This window comes from Nomascus leucogenys, chromosome 10, assembly GCF_006542625.1.
Source record: "Nomascus leucogenys isolate Asia chromosome 10, Asia_NLE_v1, whole genome shotgun sequence".
Taxonomy (NCBI): domain Eukaryota; kingdom Metazoa; phylum Chordata; class Mammalia; order Primates; family Hylobatidae; genus Nomascus; species Nomascus leucogenys.
In genome coordinates, this window is record NC_044390.1 from 747,149 (window position 1) to 756,496 (window position 9,348).

Consider the following 9,348-nt stretch of genomic DNA (forward strand, 5'->3'; position numbering starts at 1 on the left):
ATCTCAGCTCACTGCAAGCTCTGCCTCCTGGGTTCACGCCATTCTTCTGCCTCAGCCTCCCAAGTAGCTGGGACTACAGGTGCCCGCCACCACGCCCGGCTAATTTTTTGTATCTTTACTAGAGACGGGGTTTCACCATGTTAACCAGAATGGTCTCGATCTCCTGATCTCGTGATCTGCCCGCCTTGGCCTCCCAAAGTGCTGGGATTACAGGCATGAGCCACCGCGCCCAATCTTTTTTTTTTTTTTTTGACAGAGTCTCACTGTCACCCAGGCTGGAGTGCAGTGGCATGACCTCGGCTCATTGCAACCTCTACCTCCTAGGTTCAAGCAATTCTTCTGGCTCAGCCTCCCGTGTAGCTGGGACTGGAAGCGTGCCACCATGCCTGGCCAATTTTTGTGTTTTTAGTAGAGATGGAGTTTTGCCATGTTGGCCAGGCTGATCTTGGACTCCTGACCTCAGGTGATATGCCTGCCTCAGCCTCCCAAAGTGGTGGGATTACAGGTGTGAGCCACTGCTGCCAGTCTGAAGTATATTTTAAAGCTGTGATAAGTTATAAATGACAGTAAGCTATGCATATTTAAGCTGTAGTATGTGATAAATCTTGAGTTTCATGTAATCCCATGAAACCATTAACATAGTCACAATAATGAACTTAACACGTTTATGTTTACCTGGAACCATTTTATAAAGGCTTGCTTTCTGTTCTGCAGACAACCAATGATTTACTTTGCTGTACAGTAGAGTACTTTCCATTTTCTGGAATTTTGGATGAGTGATGTAATAAAGTGTTTCCTCTTATAATCCCTGGGTGCTCTCTCGTATCATTTTTTTGTTGCTTTTTAATGACCAAAATGTTTTCTTTTTTCTTTTTTTTCTTTTTATTTTTTGAGATGGAGTCTTGCTCTGTGCCCAGCCTGGAGTGCAGTGGTGTGATCTCGGCTCACTGCAAGCTCCGCCTCCCGGGTTCACGCCATTCTCCTGCCTCAGCCTCCTGAGCAGCTGGGACTATAGGCGTCTGTCACCACGCCCGGCTAATTTTTTTGTATTTTTAGTAGAGACGAGGTTTCACCGTGTTAGGCAGGATGGTCTCGATCTCCTGACCTCGTGATTCACCCGCCTCAGCCTCCCAAAGTGCTGGGATTACAGGCTAGAGGCACTACACCCGGACCAAAATGTGTTTATTTAATATTCATCACAAGGGCTCTACCAAGGCTTAAATTAAAAAACAAAAGAAAAATAGTACCACAGCTCAAGATACAGAGTTCTACACAGAAATCACGGAAAGGGCAGACCATCTAAGGAAAAATTAAAAAGACAACACAAGGATAGGCTGGGCAGCCTGGGTCAGAGCTCCTGGCTGGTGACCTAATTTGAGTAGCTTTCTTGCAGGTACTTCCTTATTTTTATTTTTATTTATTTATTTATTTATTTTTGAAACAGAGTTTCACTCTTGTTGCCCAGGCTGTAGTGCAATAGTGAGATCTCGGCTCACCGCAACCTCCACCTCCTGGGTTCAAGCGATTCTCTTGCTTCAGCCTTCTGAGTAGCTGGGATTACAGGTGTGCCACCACACTTGGCTAATTTTTTTATTTTTTTAAATAGGGATGAAGTTTCTCCATGTCTGTCAGGCCTTGGACTCTACCTCAGGTGATCCACCCACCTCGGCCTCCCAAAGTGCTGGGATTACAGGTGTGAGCCACCGTGCCCGGCCCTTGCAGATATTTCTTAAAGCTGTGGGGTTTTCCCAGAGCTTGGTAGCATGTGTGTTCAAAGGGCTGTCAATGTTGAGTTCTCCTAGCAGGCACCGGATAGAGAGCAGGATGGTCCTGATACCATGCAGGGCAGACCACTTCTCCTTCAGGACGTCCAGGCATGCTACCCTGGGTGTCCATGTTAGGGTGGTAGCAGGGTGTGAGGAACTTCACTGTGGGTGCATCATAAGGGTGGGTAGTCATTGAGGAACTCCAGCAAGAGCTTATACCTCAGATCTTCATATACTGTGCCAGCTGCTCCATGGATTGCCTCCATTTGATAAGGCTTTCAGGGCAGGAAGAAATTCTTTTGTCACCAGGCATCATGAGGGTCATCAGCTCCTGCTGTAGCCTTTTGCCTACAGGGCCCCAGGCAGTGCCCCTGCTGGGCTCAGCTCCTTTATGGGCGGTGGCGACACTGACAGTGGCTGGGTCAAAGTTTTGTGAGGCTATCTGGGTGGCGCTGGCAGAGAGACAAGAACTCAGAAAATGTGACTGCATCTGTGATCATCATGTTTATTTTTTATTTTTATTTATTTATCTTGAGACGGAGTCTTGCTCTTGTCACCCAGGCTGGAGTGCAGTGCCGTGATCTCGGCTCACCACAACCTCTGCCTCCCAGGTTCAAGCCATTCTCTTGCCTCTGCCTCCCAAGTAGCTGGGATTACAGGCATGTGCCACCACGCCCGGCTAATTTTTTGTATTTTTAGTAGAGACAGGGTTTCTTCAAGTTGATCAGGCTGGTCTCAAACTCCCAACTTCAGGTGATCCACCCACCTTGGCCTCCCAAAGTGCTGGGATTATAGGCGTGAGCCACCGCACCTGGCTTAAAAATAATGTGGTGGCTCTGGCCAACATGATGAAACCCCGTCTCTACTAAAAATACAAAAACGAGCCGGGCTTAGTGACACAAACCTGTAATCCCAGCTACTCGGGAGGCTGAGGCAAGAGAATCACTTGAACCCAGGAGACGGAGGTTGCAGTGAGCCGAGATCACGCCACTGCACTCCAGCCTGGGTGACAAAGTGAGGCTCCACCTCAAAAAAAAAGGAAATAGTTTTAAGTTCTCAATCAACTTCAACTGAATGGTTAGTGATCAGTTTTGTAATCACAATGACATTCTTGCAAACAAATACAATGTGTGGCATCTCTCTTTGATATACTGGATAGTTAAAAATTGTTTTAAAGTTTTGCCTAATATTTTGTGATTTATCTCAATGTAATCTGTATAAGTAGTAAAATTATAGATGACTCGTTTCCTTTTTTTTTTTTTTTTTTAAGACAAGGGTCTAGCTCTGTTGCCTAGGCTGGAGGGCAATGGCATGATCACAGCTTACTGCAACCTCTGCCTCCTGCATTCAAGTGATTCTTGTGCCTCCTCCCGAACAGCTGGGATTACAGGTGCATGACACCACATCTGGCTAATTTTTGGATTTTTAGTAGAGACCGTTTCATGGTGTTGGCCTGACTGGTCTCGAACTCCTGTCCTCAAGTGATCCACCTGTCTCGGCCTCCCAAAGTGCTGGGATTACAGGCATGAACCACTGCGCCCAGCCTAGATGACTACTTTTTATGTTGCACATTTTAAGTAATTTTTGTCATTATTTCCGTCTTGGGTTGTTGCTTTTTTGTTTGTTTTTTGAGACAGTCTCACTCTGTCGCCCAGGCTGGAGTGCAGTGGCACGATTTTGGCTCACTGCAAACTCCGCCTCCTGGGTTCATGCCATTCTCCTTCCTCAGCTTCCCAAGTAGCTGGGACGACAGGCGCGTGCCACCATACCTGTCTAACTTTCTGTATTTTTAGTAGAGACGGGGTTTCACTGTGTTAGCCAGGATGGTCTCGATCTCCTGACCTAGTGATCCGCCCACCTCGTCCTCCCAAAGTGCTGGGATTACAGGTGTGAGCCACTGTGCCTGGCCGTGTTGTCACTTTTAATGTGCTTTTGTTTTAATTTTCTGTAGAAAAGTAAAACAGATTTTTCCCTTTAAATTTAATCCTTGCTTTTAATGACTTGTGCACCCCAATTTACTAAGAAAAACCATTTAAAAAATAATCTTGAGTTGGGTATAGTAGTTTATTCCTGTAATCCCAGCACATTGGGAGGCAGAGACAGGCTGTTGACTTGAGCCGAGGAGATTGAGACCAGCCTGGGCAACATGGCAAAACCCTGTGTTCACAAAAAATGCAAAAATTAGCCAGGCAGGGTACATCCCTGTAGTCCCAGCTACCCAGCAGGCTGAGGTGGCAGGATCACTTGAACCCTGGGGGTGGTCGAGGCTGCAGTGAGCCATGATCATGCCACTGCATTCCAGCCTGGGCAGCAGAGCAAGATTCTGTCTCCAAAAATAAAATAAAAAGTATGTATGTGTGTATGTATGTGTGTGTGTATATACATATATACATATACACACACATATATGTACACACATACATATATATGTATATATATATATATACTTCAACTGAATGGTTGAATATATATGTATATATGTATATATGTATATATATGTGTGTGTACATATATACACATATATGTATATATGTGTGTACATATATACATATATAAACACATATATGTATATGTGTACATATATATACACACACATATATGTATATACATAAAATGCCTTTTTATGTGTAGGCTTGATTTAATTTTCAATTTTATGTGAAGCATAAATTGAGTAGTTTTTCTATCTCAATTTTTAATCTATTTTAACATTGTATTACATTATCTATTTTCTCTCCAAATTGATAAACAACGTTCACCCCTCAGACATGGACTGTGGTTTCGTTTCTTTTTTTTTTTTTTGAGACAGAGTCTTGCTCTGTTTCCCGGGCTGTAGTGCAGTGGCGCGATCTTGACTCACTGCAACCTCTGCCTGCCAGGTTCAAGCAATTCTATGCCTCAGCCTCCTGAGTAGCTGGGATTACAGTTGTGCACCACCACGCCCAGCTAATTTTTGTATTTTTAGTAAAGACATGGTTTCACCATGTTGGTCAGGCTGGTCTTGAACTCCTGACTTCGTGATCCGCCCACAGCCTCTTGAAGTGCTGGGATTACAGGCATGAGCCACAGCACACAGCCAGGAAAGTTCTTCTTTATAGATTCTTTCTAGCTATGTGTTGAAAAGAGAATTATAATCATCTAAAGAGGATTAATTCATCACTTAGGGAAAGTAGAGGTTAGCAAGAGGAAGTTACTTCTCTTAGAATATGTGATACAAGCCGGGCGCGGTGGCTCACGCCTGTAATCCCAGCACTTTGGGAGGCCGAGGCGGGCGGATCACAAGGTCAGGAGATCGAGACCATCCTGGCTAACACGGTGAGACCCCGTCTCTACTAAAAATACAAAAAATTAGCCGGGCGAGGTGGCAGGCGCCTGTAGTCCCAGCTACGCGGGAGGCTGAGGCAGGAGAATGGCGTGAACCCCGGGGGGCGGAGCCTGCAGTGAGCCGAGATCGCGCCACTGCACTCCAGCCTGGTGACAGAGCGAGACTCCGTCTCAAAAAAAAAAAAAAAAAAAAAAAAAAAAAAAAAAAAAAAAAAAAAAAAAAAAAAAGAATATGTGATACAAAGGAAAAAATGTGCCATATCAAATACACATGGACTGGCTAAACATTTCTAGGTACATGTCGATTTATAAGCCACTGTAAGATTCAACACAATGAGGAAATTACTGGTGTAATAAAAATAAACATTAGGTTGATGAAACACAGTAAAAGAATTTCAAAGAGGAAAGAGGTATGAATCTTGTACAAAAAAATTTTGACATATATTTAAGTCACATACAAGCAGGAAGATTAACTTCATAAGAGAATTAACAAAAGTTGTATTCAAGACAAGAGCCTGCAGAGACTAAAATTGCTTAGTACTGAAAGTTGTGCTTATATAAACTGTAGTTTATGGAGAAAATAAAGAATTTTTTAGTTTTTTTTGAGGCAGGGTCTCGCTCTGTTGCCCAGGCTAGAGTGCGGTGGCACCATCTCGGCTGATTGCAACCTCCATTTTCCAGGAAGGCTCTTTAATTCCACCTGATTAGAAAGGTTTTGTGTGAACATAATTGGGTGTAATAAAAATAAATTTACACCACAAGAGACAGAAACATACTCTTCACTATTTATGGTCATAATTTATTTGAACAAGCCCTTTTAAACTTCTAGATACCATTCAAATTCCTATGTTGATTAAAAATCATCAAAGATCTTTCCAGTGAGAAGGATGAAAAATATTACTGAGTGTAGGGACCAGCCCCACAGGGTCGGTGGGTCTTTCCCCGTGTGCTGCGACAGAGACAGTGTAGAAATAAAGACACAAGACAGAGATAAAAGGCAGCTGGGCCCGGGGGACCACTACCACCAATGTGCGGAGACCGGTAGTGGCCCTGAATGTCTGGCTGCGCTGTTATTTATTGTATACAAAGCAAAAGGGGCAGGGTAAAGAATATGAGTCTTCTCCAATGATAGGTAAGGTCACGTGGGTCACGTGTCCACTGGACAGGGGGCCCTTCCCTGCCTGGCAGCCGAGGCAGAGAGAGAGAGAAGACAAAGAGAAAGACAGCTTATGCCATTATTTCTACATATCAGAGACTTTTACTACTTCCACTCATTTACTAGTGCTATCTAGAAAGCAGAGCCAGGTGTACAGGATGGAACATGAAGGTGGACTAAGAGCGTGACCACCGAAGCACAGCATCACAGGGAGACGGTTAGGCCTCCGGATAACTGCGGGAAAGCCTGACTGGTGTCAGGCCCTCCACAAGAGGTGGAGGAGCAGAGTCTTCTCTAAACTCCCCTGGGGAAAAGGAGACTCCCTTTCCGGGTCTGCTAAGTAGCGGGTGTTGTTGCTTGACACCTTTTGCTACCGCTAGACCATGGTCCCCCTGGCAACGGGCATCTTCCCAGATGCTGGCATCACCGCTAGACAGAGGAGCCCTCTGGTGGCCCTATCCAGGCATAACAGAAGGCTCCCACTCTTGTCTTCTGGTCACACCTCACTATGTCCCCTCAGCTCCTATCTCTGTATGGCCTGGTTTTTCCTAGGTTACGATTATAGAGCAGGGATTATTATAATATTGGGATAAAGAGTAATTACTACCAACTAATGATTAATGATATTCATATATAATCATATCTAAGATCTATATCTGGTATGACTATTCTTGTTTTATATTTTATTATGCTGGAACAGCTCGTGTCCTTATTCTCTTGTCTCGGCGACTGGGTGGCTTGCCGCCCACATCTCCCCCCTTTTTATTAACTAGGATCGCCATCGCCTTCATTGCTTGTCGTTGACTTCAGACTTGGTTTCAGACTCCTTGGAGGCATCTGCAGACTAAAAGGAGACAACATAAGCATACCAATATCAATAATGCCAGTAACAACAATGATCCTCCGAAGGGTTTGAGCGGTTTGAAGAGATTAAAATCAGATAATTGTTTAGTTATGCCTTCAAATGTGTCTGAGCCAGGAACAGTGGATAAATGGGCCTGTGAAGCCTCAAAAATTTGCTCTTTAAGTTGTGAAATATCCAAGGTTAAGTTATCATCCCAGGCTTTTAAATGTCTTGAGACCTGTTCCCAGCTATATTGATCTTGATTATAAGCATAAGGCGTTATGCAGTAATCAGAAGTATTCCAATCACACTGTAATTGCATACGGTGTTCCGAATTCATAACTCTATCTCCCAGCCATGTTATACTTTGGTGGAGATCATTAATTTGATTAGCTAATTTTTGATCAATTTGAGCCTGAGAATTCCAAAGTCTGGAGGAGTTTTTTTTCCATGCTTCGACATAGTGAGCAGTTTGAACAGAATTGTGAATGGCAACTCCAGCAGTTGCTGCTGTTGCAGTAACCGCAATTAGTCCTGCAAGGACTGCAATAAGAGTAAAAATAAATCTCTTTGTTCTTTTGAGGATACCTTTAAGAACTTCATTGACTATGTGAATAGAGGGGGAAGATTCCCATGGATGATGTAAAGAAACTGGTATCCATACCCCCTCCCTAGCCCTTACTAAGAGAATACTTGTAGTGGCATTAAAAGTTGCATCAATGCAAGTGAACAGCTTACAGTTATCACATTCTATAGTTTGTGCATTAGGAATAATAATTATATTTCCATCCAACAGCATATAAGGGGGTTTGACACAGCTCCTGATGGGTATCACCCGTTCAGAACTGAGGGTGATGTTGAATGTGGTTGTTTTGGTATTAGTACAAAGGAGTTGATAGGTAGCGTTCCATACTCTTATTCCTGTCAGGGCTGCAGCTAATTTCCATAGTTCAAGATGTTCCGGGGTGACAAAGGGATGAATCATTTTTGGTCTAGGAGGAGCAATGCCTGCGTCCTTCCATTTAAACGGGTAACGAGACACCCATTGTCTCAGCATGTAAGACTGCCATCTATGCTCTTTATACTAAGGAATGAATAAACTCCGAGCATAAGGTAGTTTCCCGGAGCAATCTTGCCAATAATATCCTTTGGAGCCAAATCAATAACAATACCCGTGGCTAGAGTTTGAAGTACAACGGCCTTAGGAGAATTACAATCATCCCATAAAATTGAAGTCACTTTAAAAGGCCCCTTTGTAGGTTTCTTTGGACAGTCTGGCAGTCCTTTTGTTTTATTACCTTTGGTAGTGAGAGGAATTCTCCATCCCTCATGTGGATTACGTTTGACAGTGAAAAGTTGAAGAGTTAGTACTGAACACATTATGCGATTGATAAGAATCATTTGTAAAGGACAGTACAGTCCACATCCAATTCTGGTTAGAATAAGATAAACAGCCAGGCGTCTTCCCAATGCATAGTGGTGGATATTTATAACCAATTGACAGATTTAAGTGCATACCTTCTTCTTCCGGTTGAGCTGGAAACCGATCATCATTAGGCACCGGCATGAATGCACTACTGTTAGTGTAAACTTCTACTGGGGAGTCCATCCAGGAGACAGACCGAATTAGAGGGGGAAAAGGAACATACGCCCAATAAGTATAATTTTGAATTGCCCCAACCGGTGGTGTACTTACCGCTGCACTGACTACCATAAAGGCAGCCAGAATTATATTACCCGTCGTTTTTGGGATTCCTTTTTTTTCTGTTAGGAAATTTTCTGTTTGATGAGATAAAACCTTTATTTGAGCCCATGTTGGTGGAGTTGAACGAGAGGTGTTGTAGGTCACACGGCGAGATTTTGCCTCAATGTGGAGGTCCTGAAGTGTATGTGTCAGGCTGTGAAAGTTGCTCTTTTGTTTCTGATGGGTCTTTGCCTTTTGTTTCTGGGAGCGTTTCATCTTTGGAGTTATGGTGCAATTTTAATTGTCGGGATGGAACCCACACAGGCTGTAGTCCTTTTCCTGGGGAAACACAAGCAAAACCCCTAACCCCAGTTATGACCGTGCCTAATTCCCATGTGTTAGTTTTTACGTCCTTCCACCACACCCACATTCCTTTTTGTGGATCAAATTTATTTCCAGTGAAATGTTGTTCTGCGGCTGTGAAAGATTGATTTCTTGTCAAGTTTTAAGAAATTTAGTGTGAAAAGAGCCAGATTTAATTGGGCATGAGGAGTAACAGCATCTCCCTCTGATTTAA

The 9,348-nt window shown here is 43.5% G+C and overlaps 1 pseudogene; it reads right to left on the bottom strand.

Annotated features, from left to right (window-relative positions):
- Positions 1–1,582: 1,582 nt before the first annotated feature.
- On the bottom strand, positions 1,583–2,310 carry LOC101178717 (annotated as a pseudogene).
- Between the last annotated feature and the right edge of the window lie 7,038 nt (positions 2,311–9,348).